The sequence below is a fragment of the Dama dama genome, chromosome 11 (genome assembly GCF_033118175.1).
Source record: "Dama dama isolate Ldn47 chromosome 11, ASM3311817v1, whole genome shotgun sequence".
NCBI lineage: Eukaryota > Metazoa > Chordata > Mammalia > Artiodactyla > Cervidae > Dama > Dama dama.
The window spans coordinates 3391916-3417540 of NC_083691.1; the positions used below are offsets into that span (position 1 = coordinate 3391916).

Consider the following 25625-nt stretch of genomic DNA (forward strand, 5'->3'; position numbering starts at 1 on the left):
GGCCTGGGCCCTGGGTGGCCGGGGAGGTCCCTGCCCACTGTCCTAGGCTGTCGTCGCCTGGAGAGGCGGTGACAGTGAGCAGGCCCCTGCTGCCCTCCAGGCCTGGGCGGGCGCCACCCTGGGGGGCTTGCAGACTTCCCAGGGAGTGGGGGACTTGGGTAGGCCGCAGGATTGGGAGGGGACTGTTCCAGTATTAAAAGAGGGGGTGAACTTGATGAACCCTGAGCTGGGGACAAGGTGGGCACAAACCCAACTAAACTGGAAGACCTGACTTCTGCGGGTCTGGGGGAGGGCGGGGACCCTGCTCAAAGCCGGCCTGCGAGTGGCTGGCCTGGTTGGCACAGAGCAGGGGCCTAACAAAGAGGCACTTTGTGGACTGCTGGCACGCGGCCGCTAACGGGGCGGCCAGGGCCCCGCTCGGAGCCGGAAAGGGAGCCGCATGGCTCTCCTGACAGCCGCCTGGTCTGGGGAGGGGACTTCGCTGACTGTGCCTCTGCTGGGAACGCTGGTCTAAGAGTTGCAGGAAACCCCTCCACGGGCCCCTCCCCACGAAGGCCTGGGAAGCCCCTACGTGGGGGCAGCTTCCGAGGAGGGACTGGACGGGAAGTCAGGTGGCCCCCCCGGCCACAGACCTGGAGGCTCCCCTGAGAAGGCGCACACTGGCCGTGCCAGCCAGGGCTCCTCTGTGTCCTGCTGGCAAAGGTCAGGTAGGAGGCAGACAGGCCTTCCTCTGCTCCCCGCCCGGCCTGGACCGGGCGCTGTCGCGGCTGCGGCTCCCACACAAGGCAACCGACAGGACCTGCCTCCTCACTCTGCTGATTGCGATGCTGGAGTCTGTTCTCAGCCCCGCGGTCCCGGCCAAGGGTCTGACCTGGCGTCCCCGCCTGCTGCTTCCCTTCCTGCTGACTGGGTACTCTGGACCCTCTGAGGACAGGAAAGTGGCACCAAGAACTCAGGCAGGTGGGGGGCGGTTGTCCAGTCCCTCGTCAGCAGGCACATAGCACCCCTCAGGCTCCCACACCCTGCAGATGTCCGTGGGCATCTGGTTCGCGCCGGGCGCCCCGCAGGTCAGGGCCAGGGCCGCGGACAACACGGGGAGCCTGTGCCCAAGCGGAGAGACAGGGGCTCTGAACCTCAGAGCGGATTCGTACCAGGGTCGGGTCAGGGAGAGCCGGCTGGCAACAGCCCAACTGGTTGTTTCATACGGGAGGGTCAGGAGCGCCCACGGTCCAGGGGCATCCGGGCAGAGACCCAGAAGGAGCCGTAGGGCGAGCCTCAGAGCCACTGAGGGAAGAGGGTCCAAGCAGGGGGAGCAGCAGGTGCAAAGGCCCTGGGGCAGGAGGGTGCCACCATGAGGAGGCCCCATGCGGGGGCCAGCGTGGCTGGAACGGGAGGAGGCGTGGGGTGAGGAGCCAGGTCGCGGCCGCTGCAAGCACTCAGCGTTCCGAGTGAGAAGTGAGATGGGGCGCGGAGGGGGTTGAGCAGCGGGAGGGGCGTGATCTGACATGTGTACGAGCATCCCTGTGCTGTCATGTGGAAGCAGGGGCTAGAGGGGGCAGCTGGGGAGGCGGGGCAGGGGCTCGAGGGGGTGGGCAGGCGGCGGCTGCAGGGACCTGAGACAGGGTGTGGGGGAGGGAAGGGGATTCCGTGCTGGGCCTGGGCTCTGGAGGGACGGAGTTTCCTGAAGGAAGCGCTGCCACATGCTGAGGTGGGGGGGATGGGGCACAGAGACGCGCACGGTCAGGCCGCATCACACCGAGACGTCCATCAGCCACCCAGGGGGCCAGGGCAGGGAGGTGCCTGGCTGAGTTGGTCTCGGGCTTGGTGCGCTTGATGGACCTTAATCTTCTTTGGGATGAGCCTCGATGGAGGACGCGAGCCTCTTCCCAGAGCTGATGTGGCAGCACCTGCAGACCCGCCCACTGGTATTGGCTTTCAGGGGTCCCCAGGGTGGGGAGCCCCGGGCTGCACGGAGCCCAGGACAACAGCAGAGCGGGCAGAGGCCTCAGCTGACTGGGCTGGACTCGGGGAACACGGGGGAGGAAGGCGTCCCTTCACCATGGGAGCCAGCTCCACCCCGCCACGGCTCCCTCGGGGCTCTGCGCAGCCCTCGGCCACCTGCAGGACCACCGGAGCGGCACCTGGCCGGCTCCCAAACACTTCCACTGTCTAGGGAAGGACAGACAGCGGGCAGGCCTTGCCCCTAGTACACCCGGAGCCCCCACCCCTGAGACCCTGCTCATCAGTCTGTCTGCAGGGTCACCTGTGTGACTGTTCTCTCCCCGCAGCCTGACATTCTCTGGATAAAAGGTGGGAAGTTAAGCTATAGACGAAGAAAGCTCAGGCCAGGAGGCCACCCCAGGCCTCCCCGAGCTGAGAAAACCCTTGCTGGCATCTCAGACGGACTGTGGTGCTAATCAGATCCCTCACGGGGGGCTGTGGCCATCCAGCCTGCTATCAGCCAGCCCAGCTTGACCCTTCTTAACGTCTACGAGTCCTAGTGATCAGACGGAGGGACCACACCCCGCCCTGCCTGCTGGGGGACCCGGAGTGAGGAGGAATCCCAGGCTGGCTGCATTTTCTTCCTACGCTGCCTTTTTCTCCTAAGTGAAACAGGAACAGAGAACCAACTTTATAGAACTGCTGTGAAAATCGAGTTAGACAGCTCGTAGGACACAGCACAGGCCTGGCTTCTCACAGGTGTTCAGCCGTAGTGTTTAAAATGCGCCAGTGTGGTTTGCACACACACACCCCCACGTGCACACAGAAGCTGCCCCGAAGTCCCTCCTCATCCCTGGGCACAGGCTGGTGGCTTATCTGTCGTCTTCTAAAAACTTTTCAATATTTTCCAAATGTCCTTTGTTAAAGAAAAAAAGAATCTTTTTCATATTTAGACAATACGAGTGATAAAAACAACGGGAATGTTCAAAGGTGTGACCAGCTCCCTGGGCGAGTGAGTGAAATAGCCAGCACCCCTACCCCATCTTTACCTGGCGCCCGTGAGGTGGTCACACCTGTGGACCCCATCCACACGGCAACCCCAGCCGCCGGTACGGGGCAGGGGGTGGGGGGAGACTTTGGGGCCTGGTGGGTGGCTTCTCGCATCCTGACACCTTGCCGGGAAGTGGCTAGAGAGGTCCCTCTGGGCTCAGAGGTGTTGTCTGCAGAAGCCCCAGTTTCCCAGGGCCCCGGGGTGTTTGCACAACCAAGGTCCTAACAACACTGAAGAGCCGGTGGCAAGTTGGGGCTGCAAAGCTGCTCGAGGCCAAGGCATAGCTTCTCTCCCCTGCTGTCCCCCCCACCCCCAGCCTCCACCGGTCCCTGCAGAGCAGGAGGCAGTTACCTGTCAGGACCACATGCCAAGCCACGTGACTGTGTCTCCAACTGATAAGAGTGCCCTCAGGACAGACAGACTGCCCTGCAGGCATGCGCTGGGCTGGGAGGACACGTGGCCTGGGACAAGCTTACGTCTAAGTGGGGTTCTGGGGGTGTACCCAGAGCATCCTTAAGGCTTCATACCCATCCCCCCTGAGGCAAGGCAGGCATGAGCTGGTAAGGGGAGGCCTTCTGTGCAGACCCTTGAGATGGGGTCACGGGTCAGTCCATGACCGAAGTCAAGGACCTATCATGAGACTGGGGACAGGACTACTTAGACTGGCTTCTGACCTCTGTCCTCTGAATGACCTTGGCTAACTGTCCTGCAGGGCTTCAGCCCCAGCCTCTGACCCCCACGGGGCCCAGAATGTACTCTGGGGGAAAGTGAGGGTGGGAACCCCGTTCTCCACACCAAGCCCCTCCTCCCAGTGACCCTCTGCTCAGGACCACTGGCCCGGTTCCGCCCCATTTTCCTGCAAGGACCCCGCGGCGCTGAGCGGGCCAGGAGGTCTCCGGCCTAGGAGGGCTACTGCAGCCTGTCCTGACCCCAGGCCTCAGGTTAGGGTGGGGGCGACTGAGGGGGACTTTTGAGGGTCCTTTCCGGTTTGAGGCTGATTTTATTTGTCCGCCCTTGTTTTAAAACATCACCTCTGTCCACAGGAGGGGGGCCTCGAGCAAACCGGGAGCCCGTGGGGTCAGGGGAGTCACTAACAGCCAGTGCGCCCAGATCACGCCGGGCCTGAAAGCAGACCCGGCCGCGTTCACGCAGCTAGCAGTTACCCGGCTCAGCGCAGGAGGCGCCGGCCACCGCCGCTTCTTCCGCATCCCGGCTCTCCGGCCTCCGGGACATCTGTGGCAGCCAAGGCCGCGCGCACCTGCTCCCGCCGGCGGCCCCACACGGCGCGGCATCCCGGTGCTGGCGCGGCCGCCGCGGGGAGAGGGCGCCCCAGGACCGGGGGTTCCATACCTCCAGAGTGTGTGGGTCCGCGCCCCGGTCCTGCACGCGTCCGGCCCCGGCTGCGGGCCCCGCGCAGGGTCCCACGCCAGGAGTCGGGGAGGAGGCGCGCGGAGGGGGCGCAGACCGGCCGCCCCCCCGCCCTCGGATCCGCCCCCCACTCCGTCCTCGCCCCTCCCCGGGCGCCCACCTGGCGCGGGGCGGCGCGCCCCGGGGCGGCGAGTGCGCGCGCGCGGCCGGCGCGCTGTCCCTTTAAACGGCCCGCGGCGCCTCCCCCGCGCGCCCCGCCCGCCGCGGTGCGGCCCGGTGCTGGGCGCGGCCGGAGAAAGTCCATGTGAGCCGGAGCGCCGGGCCGCCGGAGCACTTCCTGCCGCAGGCCGGACCGGGCCGGCGCCCGCAGGTACCCCAACTTCGCGCCGCCCGCGGGCCCCGCCGCCGCACTTCCCGCGAACTCCGCGGCGCGCCCGGCCCTCGCCTGCCGCAGTGCCCAAGTTCGCGCCGCGCGCCGCCCGCCGAGCTGGCCGGCGGCGCCCGGGCCTGGGGAGGCGCTCGCCCGGGCCGGGCCGCACCCCGCCCGCCCCGCCAAGCGCGGACCCGGGCTCTGGGCGTCTCCTCTCCCGCCGGGCTTCTCGGGACACTCGGCCTCCCCCGACCGGACGGACGGATCCCAGCCCTCCGGGGCGGAGAACGCGCGCGGGTTCGGCGGGGGTCACGGCCCTGGGGACACGCCCCTCCCTCCCGGGCCGGGGTCCGAGGCCGGCCGCGGGGCTGCGCATCAGCCCGCCCTGCGTCTTTCCTTCCCCGCCTCCCCGGTCCCGCTGGACACCCCCGCCCCTCGGGGCATCACTGCCCTCTGGCCGCCCTCGTGCACCCCCTACCTGGGGAGAGCCCGGGGGACGGCTGCACTGGGGCGGGGGATCCCACCTGTCTTCGCTGCCCGTTTCCTGCGGTGCTGAGGTCTTGGGGCCCCCGAGCCCCTTCTCCAAGAAGCTCAGAGGTGAGCTCTGAGCCTGCTGCCCTTCCCCACCCCCACCAGGGCCGGGGATGGCGGGGGGGGGGGGGGGGGGGGGGGGGGACTCAAGCCCTTCCGACGTCGGCGTGGTTGGTGGGGGGCGGGGGGGGCATGAGGTCAGAGGTCACCGCCGGGTCCCCTCTTCCGGGCTTCTCAGAAGTTTGGTCTTGGCGCTAGTGATGGCCAGCTCTCTGCTGGTGGCCCTTAAACCTGTGGATTTGCGGTGGGTCGGTCCTGGATCTGGGCAGGTGCCCACTATGATGGAATCTTCCTCCTTCTCCAGACCTGGGTCTGAAAGGTTTTGCTCACGGGAGCAGTTAGGCTCTTTCTTCCTAGTGGTTTTTCTGAGGACCGGTTGGGCACCCAGCTGTGAGTCCCCTGGCCGGAGGTTCTAGCTGAGCCTGTCCTGTTGGGGGGGGGGGGGCGGGGGGAAAACAGGCCGCATGGGCTGGCCATCTGGCAGAGCTCGTCTTCTGAGCACTCTGGGCACACACCGCTGTGCTCGCCGGGTCGGGTCTGGTCTGGCCTGGCCTGGTCTGGGTCTCTCCAGGTCTCCACTTCCCCACCTTCCCCTCCTCTTTCTCGGTGAACTCCATCGACAAAGGATGTGGGTCTGGTATTCAGCACAGGTGCTTCTCAGCACTCCATGCGGAGTGTCGTCTAAGCCCCCCAAGGACCCTAGGGGAGGCATCTCCGAGGATCAGCTCCATTTTAGAGGCGAGGAGTGAAGGGTCAGCAGCCAGCACTGCCGTCCGCCTTCCAACACACCCCTTTCCCTCCTCCCCGTGGCCCTCTGTGGTGCCCACCCCTCCCCGGAGGCCCACTGGCATCCTCCCGTTGGTCATGCCACTGTTGGGTGGCACCTCGGCTGGAGCCTGAGTGAAGGAGCTGGGAGGGACGAGGCCCAGGGTGGCTGGCCCCCGCTGCTTCGGCGAGCCGGTGGGAAGGGGCACCGCAGGAGGACCGTGTCACTTCTCCACTCGCAGTGGCAGAGGTGGGTGCTCGGTGGTCACACCGGTGGGGTGGGCGCCGGCCGTGGCGTCTGATAGGCCTCTGACTCCGAGCTGGCTCTGTCCGGCTCCTGCTCTGCAGCCGTCCGAGGCGCCTGCAGAATCTTGGCCCGGGAGAAAATGCTTGCGCGTTTTCTGACAGTGACACCGGCCACCCTGGCTGCCCAGGAGTGCCTCTGGGTTCCTCGTCAGGGACGTGGTGGGGCGCTCAGAGGGGCCTTTTCTGGGAGGCGGGCTCGTGGGTGACTTTTTACAGAACCCTTAAAGCCTTCCTCTGTTTTCCAGCTAAAACGTGAGCTGCATTATTCATGTAAGATCGACAGTGGTGATGGCAAGTGCTGAGCTGGCATTCACAGCCGGGCTCCTCTGGCACCTCTGCTCTGCGGGTCTGACTTGCGGCCTGGGCCAGGGTGGGCCTGGTACCCCTCCTGGGACAGAAAGTAGGCACTGTGACCTCGACCCTTTCAAGGGTGTTCCCAGGGCTCCACCCCATGCCCCTCCTCTGAGCTCTGTGCTCCCGGGAATGCAGAGCCTGAACGGGCTGCAGCAGACGGGGTCTCTCTCCTGGCCCCAGGGCCTCCTGGTGTGGCTCAGGGCACTCACCATCCGCGCGGCAGGAGGCAGGAAGCCTCAGCCACCTGAGGCCTCATTCTTCCCACCCGGGGACGCGAGCCCGGCCCCCGCTGCCCATCTGCCCCCTTCTGTGGCACCCTGTCCTGTCTCGCCTGGGCTCTGCTCCAGCCTGGTTCCCCACCCCCCCCCCCCAAGTTCTCTTGTCCTGCTGGGGTGTGGGGGTGGGGTGAGCCCCCCGGCTGGGGGCAGCATGGTGAACGTCTGCTGAACCCTTCGAGCATAAACTGCAGCCCGGATGACAGCCCTTAGCTCCCGATTCTCCAGCCTGGTTCTCCCGAGACCCAGCGCCTCCTGCAGACCCCCGAGTAACAGGCACACTGGGGAACTTGACCCAGGCTGGGTTCTTGGGACAAGACAAGCCGCCTTCCAGCTGAGGATCTGTTGTGTTAGCTGACCGGGGCCTGGCTCCTTCGCGCGGCAGGGTCCCCAAGGGATGCCCCAGGCCCAGGAACTTGGTCTTTGAGTCCGGTCTTTTGCCTGCGGTGTGGTAGAGTTGGGGGGCACTTCCCTGCACAGGGAGGGGGCCCTCGGTCCCTGGCTAGACCCTGAGCTGTTCCTGGCTGTGGGCAGCCCCACTTTGGGAGCTGGGAAAGTCTGGTTGGGTCTGGGGTCTGACTGGGGGCTGGGGAGGGGTTCAGGGCCTCTCACTGGCCCCAGCCAGGCCCGCCTGCCCATGTGCAGGGAGCATCGCTGACCACTCTGTGGTCTGGGCACTGCTCCGGCCTCCGCCGGTGCTTCGTTCGCGTCTGGCTCACTTCCCTGGGCAACCCGTCGGTCCTCCCCGAGGCGAGCCATCTAGCCCTCGGGTACTTCCAGGTGGGGCCCAAATTTAGGATTAGAGCCAGCATCTCCATTCATGTCTGCACTCCAATTCAAGGCACAAATGTCTCCTCACCTTACACCCCTGGCTGTGGCCTTTGTGTCCCGCCCTGCCCTCCACCCCTCCTCACCCGGGCCCCCTCTCTGGAAGCGTTCCCCCTTAGCAAGGCCCAAGGCGTCACTGCCACCCGCCCTGCCTCCCGAGCAGGCAGGGATCCTGGCGACCTCTGTTTCTCTTTTAGCAAATCCTTGCTCTCACCAGGCCTGGCTCTCAATGAGATCATTTGCAAAATATGCTTCCCGGCTGGCCGGGGGCCTCCGCATTGTGTCACCTGCAGCTGCTTGGAGCTGAGAGCTGGGCTTCCTGTGCCCTGGCCTCTGGCTTTGTCATTTAAAGTGCAGGTTTTGGAAGCAGGCGCCCCCCTCCCACGGGCGAGGGTCTTGTGGGCGAGGGTCTCAGCAGACCTCTGGCAGGGCAGGCATCGAGCAAGTTGGGCTCCCTGGCGGCCACTTTCGGGGCTGGCATCCTCAGAGCCCCCGTGAGGACAAGGATGGTGGGGAGCACTCCTCCCTGCCTGGTTTGGGAGCGTGTCTGAGCAGGAGGAACCGAGAGGGGATCTGATGTGGCCCTGGGCTCTCCGGGGCTGCCCCCAACTTCCACTGTCTGGACCTGAGTCCAGGCAAGGAGGCACACAGGAGCAGGACCTCTCGGGTCTCTCACTCAGCCCCAGGCTGTGTGACCTGGGGTGGGTAACTTGCCCTCTCTGAGCCCCGCCCAGGCCTGTGTGTAGTGATGCTACTGCTGGGAGGCTGCAGGTGAGCAGGCCCAGCCTGGGGGCCGTCTGGAGATGCCCCCTGCCTAGGAGTGGACCGGAGCCAGCAGGGGGGGGGCGGGGGGTGGTGGTGGTGGTTCATGCCCCTTTAAGGAAAGTCCGCCTCTCCGTCTGTGGGGAGGGTGGAGGCGTACTTTTCTCTGAGGTGTTGGTCTCTGTCCCGTGGGGAGGAGAGGCTGGCTCCTCCAGGGCTCCGAAGGAATCTTCCCCCTCTCCCTCCCCGTTGGCCCTGGGCCCTGGCGTCCAGGAGGGCACATGGCCATGGATGGGCCCGAGCCTTCGGGGGGCCCCGCCCCATGCCTGCCTGTGTGCCGGGGGAAGCAGGCAGGGCCGGGGGCGGGGACCGCCAGGGCCCGAAAGTGCCCATATATAGTCACCGGGGTGAGCAGTGAGCCTGGCCAGTGGGGCTGCATCCCGGGCCCAGGGCTGGCCCGGCCCGCCAGGTCCAGCATCAGGCCCAGCCCCCCAGGTCCTTGAGGGTGGGCTGGCCCTGGAGCGGGAGGAGGAGGGGCTTGTGTGCTGAAAGCAGCTGGATTTGGAGCAAAGCATCACATGTAGCAGCAGGCACAGGTTTGGTGTTCTAGGAATGTTTGTTGATTGACAACAAAAGTCTCAGGGGCGCTCGGTAGTCAGGGCCAAGTGTTTTTCCTGAGGCACCGCTTCTGAAAGTTGGAGGCTGTAATCTGGCTGCCCCGGTGGCCTGAGCCACCCAAGGGCCCCTCGCTGGGGCTGGGGGCGGGGTGCCTGCAGCCCTCACCCCAGAAAATGCCCCCCTTCATTCTGGTGACACCCCTAGTTGTCCATACCCCATCTGCACAGTACCAGGAGCTTCCGCTCTGATGGATGGCATTTTCCGGAAGATGCGCCATTCCCCGCCACCGCCCCCCCCCCCCCCCCCCCCGCCCCCCGCCCCTGACGCTGCCTGGAGTCCAGCTGGTGGGGAAGGGGCAGTGCTGCCCTCTGGTTGCTGGTGGTCTTTGCGGGAAGTCTGCTCCTGGACCCCTCAGGGCCTGCCCATCGTCACCTTCGGCGTCTGTCCCTAGGTCTCTGCACCAAGAAGGGAGAAGCAGCCTGCCTCTGCTGCATTCCGACTTTCACTGTTAAAAAATCAGTGTTAACACAGAGTGCTCCTTTAATTTAGTTTCTGTTGCACTGCTAAGTGCCTTTGTTAAATTTTGTATATTGGTACTTTTTGTTGTTGTCAGCAGTTTTTTTTTTTTTAATTTTTTGGGGGGATATAAAGCCATTAGGGTGAGAGAAGATTAAAAAGATACATTACAATTAAAATGTTAATGAAATCTGCATCATACAACTTTTGAAACCCTTTAGGCATTAATCTTGCCTGTGTCATGTCCATTAACTTTGGCTATTCTTATTCCACACTGACCCCTGCTGAGAGATTTGTGCTATAATTGGATTTTTTTTTTTCTTAATAAAAAAGAAAAGAAAGCTTTTAAGAAAATAGAGATTGAGTGGTGGCCCCGGCTCCGGCATGAAGAGAAAGGGAGGGAAGGGTCTCCCCTTGGGGGCGGCTGTGGGCCCCTCCCAGGCAGGCAGTCCTCTTTCCTGGCCTGTGCGGCAGTTCTGGGCACGCGGGCCCAGCCCCTGCTGCTCCCCTAGGGGACCCGGCGTGGCTGTGTGCTCAGACCCGTGTCGTCACCAGGCCCGGCTCACCTGTGGCAGGAAGATGTGCCATGGCCTCAGTCAGGGTGCGGGTGTCCAGGGCTCAAGGATGATCTCACCTTCCAGGGGTGGGTCCCCAGGTCCGGGCGCTGGGTGAGTGGCTGCAAGGGGGACGTCCCAGAAGGACCGATGGTTTTGGTTTCGAGTTTTTAGGATCCCTAGCCCCCCAGGAGACGCGCGCCTGAAGTCTGGTGTCCTGGGCACTTGGGGCTCCAGCATGATGCAGGGCTGGATTTGGGGGGCGGGGAGCTCCCCCACTGCCTACGCCCAGGGGAGCGGGAACCTCCCCCCCCACCTCTGCCGATAGTGGTGCTCCGTGAACTTGTCTGCACAGACTCACCCTTGACCGTGGCTGGAGCCTGTGGTGGTTCCCGTCCGAACAGCACCCCTGACCGGGGTGAAGCTCAGGCCAGGTGGGGACACAGGCCTAGCCTGGGGCACCTGGGTCTAGCCCGCCCTGAGCAGTAGATAGTCACAGCCGTGGCTCTGGGAAGCTGGTCAGGTGGTTGGCAGGGGGCTGCAACAGACAGATTTCGTGTCTGTGTGTTTTTGCAACACCTTTCTATAAAGGGAAACATAATTTAAAATATGATTACTTAGTGTTGTAACAGCCGCCTTAGCGCTCCACGCTATGCCGAGATCATTATCAGAGACTGATATTAACTTGCAAAGAATATTATGCAAATTGCCCGCTGGCTCCTCCGGGAGCCCTCCTCCAGGGATGGAGATGTGTGTGGGGAGCAGGTGGGGAGCAGGCAGGTCCCTCCCTGGGGTTGGGGGGGGGGACACCCTGTATCCCGGGCCCCCCAGCCGTCGGTTCTTGGCTGTGTCTGCGGACACCGGGCAGGGCCTGTGCCCCTTCTCCACACCCGGCCTGGCTGCTTGTCTGTGGGGGGACGTGGAGGGGGACAGGGTGGAGGCCAGATGCTCACGCGCCCCAGGCTCGCCCCCGGCCTCTGTGCTGTTTGGGCAGCGAGTGTTCTCTCTGTGTCGGGCCCTGGGTGGCACCTGGCAGCCTTCACAAAGCAGCCAGTTCGCCCAGTGGTTATGGGGGCCTGTGACTGGCTCTGGCAGCAGCTGGACCTGGGGGCCCACGAACCCCACGTGCTCGTCACTCCTGAAGGGATTGGAGTCGCAGATGGGGCACCCCCACCCCCGGCTGCAGCAGGCCTTCCTGACTGACTCAGCACCACACTTGGTGTTCCCCAGGGGAAGGCGGTGGGGGGCTTGGCGTGTGGCTCTGATTGTCCCCTCACACCTGCCCCCTCCTCGAGTCTGAAGGTGGCCCCCTGCCTTACCAGGGCCAGAGCATCCCCCCCGACTTTGTGAACGCTGCTGTGGGGGTTCCCTATGGGGTCTCCCAGCTCCGGGAGGGCAGTGGTGGTTGTTTTTGCCTGTGGAGAGGACAGGTCAGCGGGGACGTGAGCCTCGTGGTCACCCTGGAGTGTAATGGGGGTCACTGGGTGGGGTAGGGTCACTTTCCTGGGCCCGGGTAGCAAATGACCATAAACTTGGAGACTTAAAGCAGGAGAGATTTACTTTCTCACAGTCTGGAAACACAGGAGCAGAATCAAGGAACCGCCAGGGCTGGTTCCTCCTGGAGGCTCTGGGGAGAATCCTTGCCTCTTCCAGGGCCGGGGGTGCTGACAATCCTTGGGCCTATGGACACACCCCTCCCATCTCAGGATCTTACTAATTATGTCAGCAAAGATCCTGTTTGCAGACAAGGTCACATTCTGAGATTCTGGATGTACCGTAGTCAACCAGTGTGGCAGGCTGGCTGGGTGCTGAAACCCTTTAGTGCCTAGAGGAAAGGGGCGGGTCCAGTCAGCCCAATGGCTTAGCACTGTACTTGCCCAGGAGGATGGGCGGCTGGACACACGGACAGCAGCCACTGCTCCCGTGAGCCGCAGGACGTCAGGTGGGAAGGGCCAGCACACGAAGGCTAGGAAGTCTGGAAGGATCTTTGGTTCAGGAGCTAAGCCCGGGTCGAGGGCGGGAAATGGGGCCACCGATGGAGGAGGGTTTTCCTGAGACAGTGTCTACAGTTATGTAAGTTTGGGGACAGGAGGCAGAATTTGTGTTCATTGTCATAACCCAGTTTAGTCGGCCAGTCCTTGTCCCGGGAAGCGGCCTGGAAAGGAGAGAGAGGGAGGTCTCCGTGGAGCCCTCGGGGCTGGACCCCGAGCTGCAGCGCAGACTCAGGCCCCCGAGACCCTCCCATCCCTTCCTTCCTGCGTCTCTTCCATCCCTCAGAAGAAAACCAAGGTCGTGAAGTGGGAGTGAAATAGTGGAGAAGTCGAGGCAAACAGGCAAAAAATAAGAGCAGCGATGCCGTGAGGAGGTGGGGGCCCTGGACGGGTCTGGAGGGGACCACGGTGTCCAGGCGATGGGGTGGGGACCCAGGACCTTGGGGTCCAGATGAGCCAAGACCTCGGGGGCCCTGAGGTTCCTGGGCCTCGACCATGCCGTCAGGCAGCTGTGGAAGGCCTGGGAGTGGACCTGTGATCCGGGGGCCTGTGGCAGGGCCTTGGGCCTCTTCCTGCCCCCCTCTCTGAGCCCAGAGCCCCAGGCTTTGCTCCAGTGCAGGTGACCACCTGGCCAGGTGAGAGCCTGGGAGGCTGGGAGGCTGCCGGCAGTTTTGTGCTGGGCCTTTCGTGTGATTCCTGATAACCCATGAAAGTGGGAAGTCCCCCCCGCCCCCCGCATCCATAGGCGTCAGCTCCCAGCTCTACTTGGGAGTTCTCTGGGGTATCTGGGGGCTCCTGTCCCTCCCCCACCCCACCCCCAGCTGCCTGGCGGGGGGGTGGGGGGCTTCTCTCCCCGGAGGACCCACTGCATGCTTCCGCAACTCAAGCTCAGAAGGAGGGTCCTGGCCACGGTCAGAGGTGCTCTTCTGAGGGGTTTTAGGATGTCTGGCCAGGACGTGGGGTGGACCCTGGTGCGTGGGGGCCCCCAGGATCGGGCAGGGGCATGCTGACTTGGCCTCCTCTGGCCTCCTGGCCCTGCTGTCCCTGCCTGAGGTCTGAGCGTGGTCGGGGAGGGCCCTCTTCCCCCACCCAGCACCGGCCGTGGAGGACACTGGTCCTGGTGACTCAGGAAGGGGTGGAGGGTGAACAGTATTAAACTCACCGAGAAGCTGCACGTACTGAATGCAGAACCGTTTCCGAGTCAGGGACCCCTGCTGCAGTGCGGCCCACTGAAACGAGGGCGGCCCGCCACCCACCTGGCCAAAGCCCCAGGGGCCGCTGGACAGTCCCACCGGCCCCCAGCCCGGCCCCTTTACAGCCAGAGGGTCTCTGTGGGATCATGTCCCAGGCACCTGTCGGGTCTGCTTTTAAAATTTTAATTCAAAGCATTCTAGTTACTGAAACATGAAATCTACCATCTTAACCACTTTGGAGTGCACAGCTCGAGGGCATTAGGTCCATTCACATTGCTGTAACAACCATCGCCACATCCATTTCCAGAACTTTCTCATCTTCCCAAACTGATACCCTGTCCCCATCAACCCCCACCTCTCCCAGCCTCAGGCCCCACCATCCACTTCCTGTCTTTGGGTTTGGCGGCTCCGGGGCTGCACCTGGGTGGAGGAATCACACGGCCTTTGTCCTCTGCGTCTGGTCTTTGGTCAGCATCGTGTCCTCGGGGCTCATCTGTGTGTGGCCTGTGTTGGGACCCCTTCCTTTTTAAGGCTGACTCTGCTCCACTGTGTGGATGGCCCTCCCTGGGCCGTTATCTCGGTCTCTCCTAGGACACGTGGCTGTCTCCACGGTCTCCATTGTGAATGTGTGATCGCGGGCGTGCTCGTGTCTGTCCGAGCCTTGCTGTGTCTCTCAGACTCCTTTGGTCCAGAAAACCTGAGGTCTTCTCTTGGCGTCTCGTGACCTTGACCCCAAAGTCTGGGGTCAAGTTCTGCAGAATCGCCCCCAGTCTGGGCACATCTCAACGCCACTGTCCTGCCAGCTGGAGGCGGCACGTGGCAGATTTTGTCCAATCCCTCGGGGAATTTGTCTGGTGTGTGTGTTTCTAAAGCAACCCCAGCGTCGGGGGAGGGGGGTCACGGCCAAGGGTGTGTTAGGGGCAGGGGCGAGTGGCTGGCCACTTGGGACCCAGCAGTGCTGGGGGAGGGAGAAGGGGATGGAGTTGGGAACAGAGTTGAGTCTTTGGAGGCTCTTGAGCGCGGAAGGGTGCCAAGTGCGCTCCGCACCAGCTGCTCCTGGAAAGGCAGGTCCCATCCATCTAGTGTCCCCTGTGGAGGAGCTCTGAGCTGGGCGCTGGGTGGCTGCTCTCTTAGCCTGGCCCACTCTTCCTCTGGGCCATGGGCTCTGCGAGGAGGGGGTTAGAGGTGTACCGCCGCCTGGTCCCCTTCTGTGCACCGCGAGCCTCTGCCTCCCGACCCGGAGCCGCTCCGGGGCTGCCCTGGTCCTTGGACCTCGTCCCAGTTGAGCAGATCTGTCCGAAACCTGCAGGTCCCATTCCCTGGGGTCCCGGGGCCGGGTCCTTGTTGAGGGGCCTGGGGGTTGTGAGTTTCCTTGTTGGGCTCCTGAACCTCAGCACCACAGACCTGGCCCCCTGAGCCTTCGGAGGCCAGAAGCCCCCGATGCCGGCACGGCAGGGCGGGGCTCCCTGCTGTGTCTCGCAGCTCTGGGCCACACGGCTTCCCCTCTGTGTCCAGATTCCCCTCTTCCTGGGACACCAGTCATTGGCCTCGGGGCCCACGCTGGGTGCCCAAGACCTCATTTGACCAGTCACACCTGCGGAGACCCCGGTTTGCTTACGGTCACATTCTGAGGCCCCAGACAGATGTGAATTTGGGGGACCCTGTTCAGCCCCGTAGAGGAGTCGAGGTCGAATTGTCCACCTGCCTGTGTGCCCACCTCCCCACCCCTTGGAAGGAATAGCCATCTCGTCCCCATGTCTCCTGATCGTAGATTCCACCCCGGCCCTCTGACTTCCTGTCCAGGCTCCTCTAGAGCCCCCAGCCCGGCTGTTTTGGCCTCTGGCTCCTCTCTTTTGGGGGCAGATGGGGTGCCCAGGCCTGTAGTCTGGCGGGATGGCCCCTTTTCTACAGCTGAGAGGCTCATGAGGTTCCTAGCCCGGTGCCAGAGAGGCTCTTTGCCCACGTAGAGGTCTCCACCGGAGAGGGCGGCGGGGGGTGGGTCTGATGGCTTTCATGTCAGCGTGTGTGTCTGATGGATTAGGAGTTCCTGCAGCCTCAGAACACACCGGATCACCCGTTTCGCTCTGGAGTTTGACAGAACTGAGGCTATCAGCACGAAGCCCTAGTCAGAAGTGGTCCACACGGGAAGGTTAAGTTAGCAAAATAAAGGCACCTCTTATGGAAAGCATGTCTGTTTTTCATTTTGGGGAGAAGGATGGGAGCAAATCCCGGAGCTTGGGCGTGGCCAGTGGGGCTGTTCTGGTGGTGAGACGGCCTTCCCTGCGGTGGCCCGCTGGCCGCTGATGGGTGTTGGTTGGATGTGGCCGCTCAGGACCGCTCCACCCGCCCACCTGTCTCTGGGGCTCTGGGAAGGGCCAGGCCTTCCTCCCGCTCCAGCAGTTGGGGGGAGTCTGGTCCAGCAGGGGGCACCGCCTGGGGAGCAGGTGGGGTTTCGGCATGCACAGAGGGGCTTGCTCTGCAGGCTCCCTTCTGTGTTGCCGGGCGTGACCCCGAGGGCCTGCCCAATGATTTATGGGCGAGGGCGCCTCTCAGCCACCCAGGAAGAGGCAGGTCCAGCCGCTGACTTAAGACCCCAAGGTGGAGGCTTGGGGTGACCTGCTGGCTGTTCCCTTTCATCAGACCCCCCTCCCCCGCCCGCCCACCACCATTGTCCTCTTGGGGGAACCACACCCCACGCCCTGCAGGGAGCACCTGGCAGTCATGGTCTTCCCCGGGTGATGAGCTGCCCGGAGCAGCGGTCAGGTCACGTCAGGGCCGAGGGGTCTTTGGAGAGTGTCTCGTGCCTGCTTGTTTCATGGAAGGAAATGGACCCAGGGGCGAGTCCGAGCAGACCCAGGGGTGGGAAAGTTCTGCCCACTCTTGGGATTCTTAGGGGTCCAGGGTGCTGCCCTGGGCAGGCGGGGCAGGATAAAGACACCTGGATTCCCCGGGGCAGCAGTGGCAGCCTGGCCCAGGTGGACTGACCGTGGGTCAGGATGGCTGCACGGGGGATGGGTAGGAAGGGGCAAGCGCGTCCTTGTCCTGGGTGCTGGTGGGACTGCCGCCCCCCGGCTCTCGGGTATTCCTCAAGGTTTCGGTTCCTCCTCACTATTTCTTAACTGCGATTTCGTAATAATTATAACCGCACGGAGCCCCCGAGCGGGCTTGTTCCGAGCCCCGGCAGCTGTGATTACATTGCAGCCACTGATTTCCAAGAAACCTCACGAGGGAATTCGTTAGAGCCGCAGTGGAAGCGGGCGCCGGGCACCGCCTCCCTGGATGGCCTGGCGCAGGGGGAGTGCCTGCCCGGCCTGGCGAGAGGAGGGGCCGGGGCTGGCCTGTCGCGCTGGCCTGGCCGGCCCAGGCTGCCTGGGGTATGGTGTGTGCAGGGCTTTGGTTCACATGGTGGGCCAGGTTAGCCCGTGGGCAGCTGGCCGGCCTGTGTCCACCCGGCTGCCCTTCCCTCTGGGTTTTTCCAGCAGCCTGGGAGCCTGGCAGGTCCCATGGTGGTCCTCCCGGTTCCGAGTTTGGTTCGGTCTTTCTCCTTGGGAACTAACTCATCCTCACGTCCCTCGTCAGTACCAGAACATCTGAAGTTCACTTCATACGAGCACTGTTTCTTCTCCCCGAGACTACAGGAGATCCTTGGCCCCAGGCTGCTGTGTTTCTGGATCTGCTTCTTCCTCCGGCCCCTGTCTCCTGTGGGGGGGCGCTGGTGGTCCCCGGGCGGCTGGGGGGACAGTGGGCAGGCTTCTGCCCCGGTGTGTGTCGGGGAGGGCCTTCCTGGGACCACGGTCAGGGCTGCGTGTGATGGAGACAGACCAGCAGGTCCTCTGATGCTGTCGTCACGGTGATGAATAGCAGAGGTGTGGTTCCTTACTTATTCTTAAATGTAAAGTCATCTTAACACTAGTGCTGGGAACTGGTCTGTTTCTCTCACTCACTTGCAGCCCAGTCACGCCAAAGTGCACCGTGTGGAAGAGCATGACACGCCCCCCCCACCCGCGTGTGTGGGGGCAGCTTGGCGGGTCCCAGGTGGGGCTGGCCTGAGTCTGTGCCACCCACAGGCCACCTGCTCGGACAGCGGGCTGGGGTCCTGTCACTGGCCCTTCCTGCGTGGGGTATTGGTGTTCACCCCCTACCAGGTGTCTGGAGAGGAGACCAACCCCCGCCACCTACAGCACCTCCCCAAATAAGACGAGCAGGGTACCAGTATCCTTGTTGGCTGATCCCATGCAGTCTGGGCTGGGCATTTCTGCGCTGTCTGGCATTAACAATACTTCCCTGGTGACTCAGTCGGTAAAGAGTCTGCCCTCAATGCGGGAGACCCGGGTTCAATCCCTGGGTCGGGAAGATCCCCTGGAGAAGGGAATGGCAATCCACTCCAGTATTCTTGCCTGGAGAATTCCATGGACAGACGAGCCTGGTGGGCTACAGTCCATGGGGTCACAAAGAGTCTGACACGACTGAGCGACCAACATTTTCACCAAGACCCCAGGCAGTGGGCTGACCCACGGGCCCCTGTAAAGAGCCTATGAGGCTGGAGACAGAGGTGACAAGGGGCGGACCTGGGGTCCCACAGTCACGGGCTGGATCCTGCCTCCAGGCTGTGCCTAGACATGGTCATGGACGGAGGAACCAGGGAGCCAGGCCCTCCCGAGGGTCCTGGGCCACTGCGGGCCTGCAGACCCTGCCCCGCCTGCCTTGGGCCCCTCACAGAGGGAGCGTCCTCCGCCTCGAAGCTGAGGCGCAGCCCCCCTGGCTGATGCTGCTGGGCTGGGCCTCCAGGGCTCGGGTCCCCACTGCAGCTCACATTTGGGGATCTGGTGGGTGAGCCTCCTTCTTGCCCCCTCGGCCCCTTCATGTGCCAGGTCCCCCTTGCTCAGCCTGGGAGGCTCAGACACACGCATGAGTAGTTTTCAGGTTCTGTGCCCTAAATTAATATAGCGTGCACTTCGTTTTAAAAAGCCATGATTGAAGTCAAATTAACGTATTTACCTTCAGTGCTCCCAGGGGAAGCGTGAGAGAATCGCAGAGGTGCGGTGGCGGCTGCCGCCTGAGGTGACATGACGGCTGCTGGCGGGTGGCACCCGGCTCTCGGGACCTCCCGGGGCAGGCGGGCCTCACGGGCGCTGGCCCCCCAGCCTTCCCTGCACCTCTCCCGATACGTGCAGGGGCCTTGGGCGGGGTGGGGGGGCTTCTCCCTGGAGCAGGCAGAGGAGACTGGGTAGTGGGCTGTGCTATGGCCCCGAGGACTCATGACCTACCCACCCCACCCACCTCGGCGACTCTTTTCTGGGCTTCGCTCAGCCCCTGTGGCCAACACCTGGGGCCTGAGCCTGGGCATTCGTCCTCTCCTCTCTGGCCTCTGCTTTTGGCCCAGGAGCGTTTTGTCCTGATTCTTACCTGTGGATGCAGAGGCCTCAAATCCACTCCCAAGATTCAGGCTCCAGGTCTCAGGCCAGGGAGCAAGTTCCTTCCCCACCCAGGGCTTCAGTTTCCCCGTCTGTAAAACGGGGTGGTGGTATTTCTCCTAACCTTGAATTCAAAGAGGACGCAGGACCTGGGAATTTAGGCCGTTGAAACAAAGTCTGGGGTGATTGAGGGAGCCTTTTGCACACACAGACATGTCTGCTTTTCTCATGGAAACTGGGTACTGAGCTCAAAGGGCCTGAGGTTTTCTGGATCAGGGCTTGTGGGAGTGAGGGTCCTGGGCAGCCCTGGGCTGCCCCTCTGCATGGTGGGGGGCGTGCCTGGTCCGTGGGCCTGTGGACACATGGTCTGTGGGTGGGCATTGCCCCCTCCCCAGCACTATAATTTTTAAAAGTTGTACATGGGTTTTTATACGCAGCGCTGAAAGCTTTATGATCAAAAAACTATTAATAGAGTGATTGTATTTATCTGATTTTCTCCTTTAAAAAGCACACCTTTGTGTAATGAGTACAAAGCAATGTTTAAGCTCCTTGTTCAGTTCTCAAACTGCTTCCGCTCATCTTTGATTACCGTTTATGTGGGTATTTTATGCACACTTGGCCAGGCCGCCTGAGAAAGCACACCGATCTCAAATGCACGGCGTGGTGTGTTTTTGTGCAGCCAGCACGCCTGTGTGAGCGGGGTGACGGGGAAGGCTCGGCTCCCAGGCCCCCACCCAGACCTCGAACCTCTAGTGCTCGGAAGAGCTTTGTTTGTTGTTCAGCTGCTAAGTCTTGTCTGATCCTTTGTGACCCATGGACTAAGCACTATAGGCTCCTCTGTCCCCCACTATCTCCTGGAGTTTGCTCTGATTCATGTCCATTGAGTTGGTGGTGCCATCCGACCATCTCATCCTCTGCTGCCCCCTTCTCCTCTGGCCTTCAGTCTTTCCCAGCGTCGGGGTCTTTTCCAGTGAGTCGGCTCATTGCATCACTTGACGGGAAAGCTCACTGTTCTCGAACCTCCTGTAGAGAGCGGGCCCGGCTTCTGCTCAGCATGGAGACTGAGACGTGTCCCGCAGGCACGAGTCTGGAGGGCTCCTGGTAGATGATGTTGCAGGGGGCTCTTCCACAATTTCAGTATCTAACCTCTTGAGGGCCCGGCATCTTTTTTGCTTCGGGGCTGTTGTGGACACCCTCTGCTAGGGAGGTCCCAGGTGTGAGTGCTGGGTGGACACCTGGGGGTGAGGGGAGGTGCCGGGAGGCAGGTGTGTGTGGCTGACGCGCAGCGCTGCCGGGGTCTGTTCGCACCCCTGCGACTGGTGCCCCGCCCGCCTTCTGCGGTCTTCTCTTTGTGAGCCCCATTCAGGTCTTTGCCTCCCTCCCCCTTCCTGAGCCTCCCTTTCTTTGATTGACTTACAGAATTTTTAGGTATTCTGAGCACACAGCCTCTGTGTTAAAGACATTGCAAATACCTCTTCCCTGTGGCCTTTTCGCTCTCAACGGTGGACTTTTTGAATGCTCGATTTGAATGAAATACAGTTTATCAACAGATTCCCTTCTTTTTTAAGTGAAAGTGAAGTGTTAGTTGCTCAGTTGTGTCTGACTCTTTGCAACCCCGTGGACTATAGCCCACCAGGCTTCTCTGTCCATGGAATTGTCCAGGCAAGAATACTGGAGTGGGTCGCCGTACCCTTCTCCAGAGGATCTTCCCAACCCAAGGATCGAACCTGGGTCTCCTTAAGGCGGAGTAATATTTTTTCGTGGTTTGAGCCGGAAAGCTTGCTCAAAGAGCATTTGAGGAACTTTGTGTATTTATAGTCCCTGAGGAAGGAGTGTTGCACTCAGACTGTTCAGTTAGTTACACAACTGCTGAGGGTCCCCCAGACAAGGACACCCGCCCCTTTGGGACTCTCTCTGCTCCTGGGCAGAAATCACCAGCTGCATCTCTCCGCCCACCTTGTTGAAGAGTTAGCACGTCACGGGGTCTGGGATGCAGGCAGCGTGAGACAGTAACCTGGCAGAGGGACCTCAGTCCCCTGGAGAATGAAACAAGCCTGGTGGCCTCATCAGGCGGTCCCTCCTGGGACATGGAAAGGTCACCGTCGCTCTTTACCGTATTTCCAAGTTTTTGACAATTGTTCGGCTTCCCTTTGTGATCATCATTTCCAAGTACAGTTTTTAGAAGTAGGTTTCGTGTTCTGATTCATAACACGCTGTGGTTAAGAGGAGCCCCCGAGTGATTGGGCTCTGGGCAACCACTGAAGCTGCTCGGTTTCTCTGCATTTCACAAAGAAGCTCTGATCCATTTTCAGGAACCTCGCTCACTGCAGAGGTGGGTTTTTGTTCTTAGTGAACGCCAGCCCCCAACCCCATCCTGGAACCTCGCTCACTGCAGAGGTGGGTTTTTGTTCTTAGTGAACGCCAGCCCTCCCAGCCCCATCCTGGAGCTTGGGAGCCCATGCATGTTGCCAGTGGTGGCCTTCGGGTTAGGCTCAGCCGCCCAGCTCCATCAGGGAGTGAGAGAGGCCAGATTCCCATGGAACCGCTGCCAAGAGCTACATTGCCATGAAAGGTAAAGGGACTCTGGAAAAGTATTTGTTTCTGAATTCTGAAGCCTCGGGGAGAGGGCACACACTGTCCAGAACGTTCTGTGTAGTCTGTAGAAGTGAATCTGCTTCATGGAGGGCCTCAGCTGCATTGGGGCAGAAGAGGAGGGTTTTCTTCCCCAAGATTCCCAGACCAGCCCCGCATTAGGACTCGGTCACTGCGGATCTTGGTCAGCAGCCCGTCCCTCGTGGACCTCACGATGTCTGGAGACCTCCTGCTTCGCTAGTGGGGTGATGGTTGTCTAAGGGTGAGCCGGTGCAGGGCGCCTCTGTGGGAGATGACAGCAGGCACGCATCATTTTGTGGACAACCCTCTTCTGGCCTGCAGCTTCCAGGGGGCAGAAGCTACCTGTGGATGATTGGATGGGACTAGCTCCTCTCACGGGGCAGCCAGCAGGGTCAGCCTCAGGGAAGGGACACTCTGCATGGGCGCTGAGCGGAACCATAATGTGAGGCTTTGGTCGCTGTTTCCCTGAGTAAGAGCGTAAGGGGACAGTGGGGACAGACACTGGCATGGAGCTCCTGGAAGGGAACGTGAGGATTCTGTTCCCGTAGGTGGCTCTCGTTGGGCCGAGCTGAGCCCGGGATGATCGCTCTGGACTCGATGCCTCTTCTGTGCACTTCTTCCTGTGGACTGAGAATCACAGGGCATACCACGTCAAGCATTCCCCTGTTCATCGGCTGAAAACAGATGCTTGTGACGGACTCTGGGAGACTGCAGGGAACAGTCAGACGTAAAATCTGACTTCATTTATTTCAGGGTCTGATTTGGGGAAAGTGAAGTCGGTATCGTTATCAGAAGAGACGTGGATATTAGATCAAGTGGGACAATGCGTGGCTTTAGCCTAGCTGCCTATTAATTGAAAGGATGATACATTTAGAAAAATAATGTTTGAAATCATAACACCTTTGTAAGGAACCCTAAGTGCTTTGGGAGTGGAGCTTGTTAATTTTTTAAAAATGTCGTGGCTGGTGCAAAGTACTGAAAGTTACGCTGGGGTGACTTGGACCAGCCGTCGGGGTGGCGGTGAACACCCCCTGCCCGGCCCCGGTCACCTCATCTTGCAGGGTGGCAGTGAACCCCCCCATCACCTCATCTTGCAGGGTGGCAGTGAACCCTCCATCACCTCGTCTTGCAGGGTGGTAGGCCCTACACACCAGCACCAGCTGCCATTTTCACTCAACACTTACGAATAAGCCCGTCAAAGCCAAGCAGATCACGCCCGGACTTTAACAATTCATGGCTTCTTTTCAGCCTCATCCTGTCCAGGTGTTATGTGTGTGTGAGTCACTCAGTCGTGTCCGACTCTTTGCGACCCCATGGACTTATAGCCCACCAGGCTCCTCTGTCCGTGGGATTTCCCAGGCAAGAATGCTGGAGGGTTGCCATTTCCTTCTCCAGGGGATCTTCCTGACCCAGAGATCAAACCCAGGTCTTCTGCCATTGCAGGCAGATTCTTCACCATCTGAGCCACCTGGGCATTATAAATGCAGGGAAATGTTATTCTCTGTGGACCTCCCACAGCACTCCCTGAACTCATCCTAGTTTTTATCTGTCCCCTTTCACTTGCTGGAGCAACCAGACATTTCACTTTCGGGCAGAATGACACACCCTTCAATGTGCCCCCAGCTTCTTGGCCACTGAAGTGCCTGCTAGAGAAGTCGCTCAGTTGTGTCCGACTCTTTGCGACCCCATGGACTGTAGCCTACCAGGCTCCTCCGTCCATAGGATTTTCCAGGCAAGAGTACTGGAGTGGGTTGCCATTTCCTTCTCCACGGGATCTTCCCAACCCAGGGATCGAATCCGGGTCTCCCACATTGCAGGCAGACGCTTTACTGTCTGAGCCACCGGAGAAGTGCCTGCTAGTAGCCCCCTTAAAAAAGAAAAAAGTTTAATTATTCACTTATTTGGCCGCGCTGGGTCCTAATTGCTTCATGCAAACTCTTAGGTACAGCATGTGGGCTCTTGTTCCCTGACCAGGGTTGGAACCCAGGCCCCCCCGCACTGGGAGAGCAGAGTCTTAGCCGTTGGACCACCAGGGAAGTCCCAAGTTGCACCTTTCAACTCTTCCTGACTGAGAGGGCTGCAGGTGATGGGAGGGACATATGGGGACCTGCGTGTCTTGCACAAACGTCTGAGCACATTGGGCAAACCCAGAGCACGCCTGTCAGCACCCCCCCAACACACACACACATGCATGCACACACACACGTGCCTCTCACATCTTGTTATAGGGGCATGGGATCTGATGAACACATGTAAGAAGCCGAGTGTGTCTTAAAGCCCGGCTTACTGACCAGGGTTTGGATCCTATACTTACACATTATCCAGCTATTTAAACATGAGTAGTTAATTCAATTTAATGTCAGTATGGGGTGTTCACTGCTGGCTCAGAGGTAAGGATTCTGCCTGCAGTGCGGGAGCCACATTAGACGTGTTCAGTCCTGGGGCGGGAAGATCCCCTGGAGGAGGGCATGGCAACTCACTCCAGTCTTCTTGCCTGGAGAACCCATGGACAGAAGAGCCTGGCGGGCTACAGTCCATGGGGTCGCCAAGAGTTGGACTTAGCACGCTCGCATAGGGTGTTAGGGTGAATGAGGACCTGGGGAATTTTAAGTTGCTAGACCACACAGTTCCTGCTTTGTCTTTAGCTTTGTATTTTGAGATTATTATAGATTCCCATGCTTTTTTGTGAATAGTACAGAATGGGTGAACAGAAGTGGTCCATCCCTGTGATGGAGTCTTGCTTGATGGAGTCTTATCTTGATAAAGTTGGTATGAAGAAAGACAGCCGAGAGACGCAGTGGGCCCTTTGTGGGGACCCCTGGGCTGCCCTTTCGTGGCCACCCACGCCTCCTGCCTCCGCCCCTCTCTGGCTGTGACAGTCACCAGCTGCTCCCGTCTGTGTTTCATTAAGCGGTCCTTCTCGCTCCCCGCCCCCCCCTTGCCAGCGTTTGGCGTGTCTGTTTTTCATTTGAGTCCTTCTGATCGGCCTGTAGTGCGTCTCGTTGTAGTGATTTGCATTACCGGGATGGCTAAAGGTGGTGGACAGCTCTCTTGTGCTAATTTGTCATCTGTGTGTCCTCTTTCATGAGATGTGTCCATCGCTGGTGGCTCAGACAGTAAAGAATCTGCCCGCAATGCCGGAGACTCAGGGTTGATCCCCGGTTTGGGAAGATCCCCTGGAGAAGGGAATGGCAACCCCCTCCAGTGTTCTTGTCTGGAGAATTCCATGGACAGAGGAGCCTGGCAAACTGCAGTTCATGAGGTCACAGAGAAACAGACATGCCTGAGCGACTGACACTTTTACTTTTCACTTTCATCCATGACTTTAGCCAATTTTTAATTTTTTTTCCAGCACATGTGTATGTATCGTTGTTGTTCAGTAACTTAAGTCATGTCTGACTCTTTGTGACCCTGTGGACTGCAACACGGCAGGCTTCCCGGTCCTTCACTATCTCCTGGAGTTTGCTCAGACTCATGTCCCTTGAGTCAGTGATGCCATCCAGCCATCTCACTCTCTGTCACCCCCTTCTCCTTCTGCCCTCAGTCTTTCCCAAGCATCAGGGTCTTTTCCAATGAGTCAGCTCTTCGCATCAGGTGGCCAAAGTTTTGGAGTTTCAGCTTCCGCGTCAATCCTTCCAATGAATATTCAGGACTGATTTCCTTTAGGATGGACTGGTTTGATCTCCTAGCTGTCCAAGGGTGTGTATATGTGTACCATTTATTTTAAAAACTGGGTTCTGAGCATGCATTTGGTTTTACACTTTGATGTCTTCATGTAACATAATATAGTTTTTTCATGTTATCAATGTTCTTCTCTGATTTTTCTTTAATTGAAGTATACGTTGATTTATGAGATTGTGTTAGCTCCTGATGTATAGCACAGTGTTATGTATATTATTCTTCCATTGTGGTTTGTTATAAGATACTGTACTATATTCTTTTGTCAGATTCTTTCCCATTATGGTTTATTATAAGATACTGAATATAGTCCCCTGTGCTATGCAGTAGGACTTGGCATTTATCTATTTTGTATATAGTAGTTTGTGTTTGCTGGTTCCATACTCCCAATCCAACCCTCCCCAGACCCCCTCCGTCTTGGCAACCACAAGTCTTTT

At 60.3% G+C, this 25625-nt stretch overlaps 1 protein-coding gene across 2 annotated transcripts in view; it reads left to right on the top strand.

The window, feature by feature from the left end:
• The first annotated feature begins 4644 nt into the window (after positions 1-4644).
• NACC2 (NACC family member 2) overlaps positions 4645-25625 on the top strand; it is an 81217-nt gene continuing 60236 nt past the window's right edge. The window contains exon 1 of one of the 2 annotated variants that reach the window (XM_061154299.1): positions 4645-4730. The gene's annotated coding sequence lies outside the window, so the exon portion shown is untranslated. Of the gene's footprint in view, positions 4731-5213; positions 5328-25625 lie in introns of those variants that run through there. The other variant, XM_061154302.1, reaches the window with a different exon arrangement.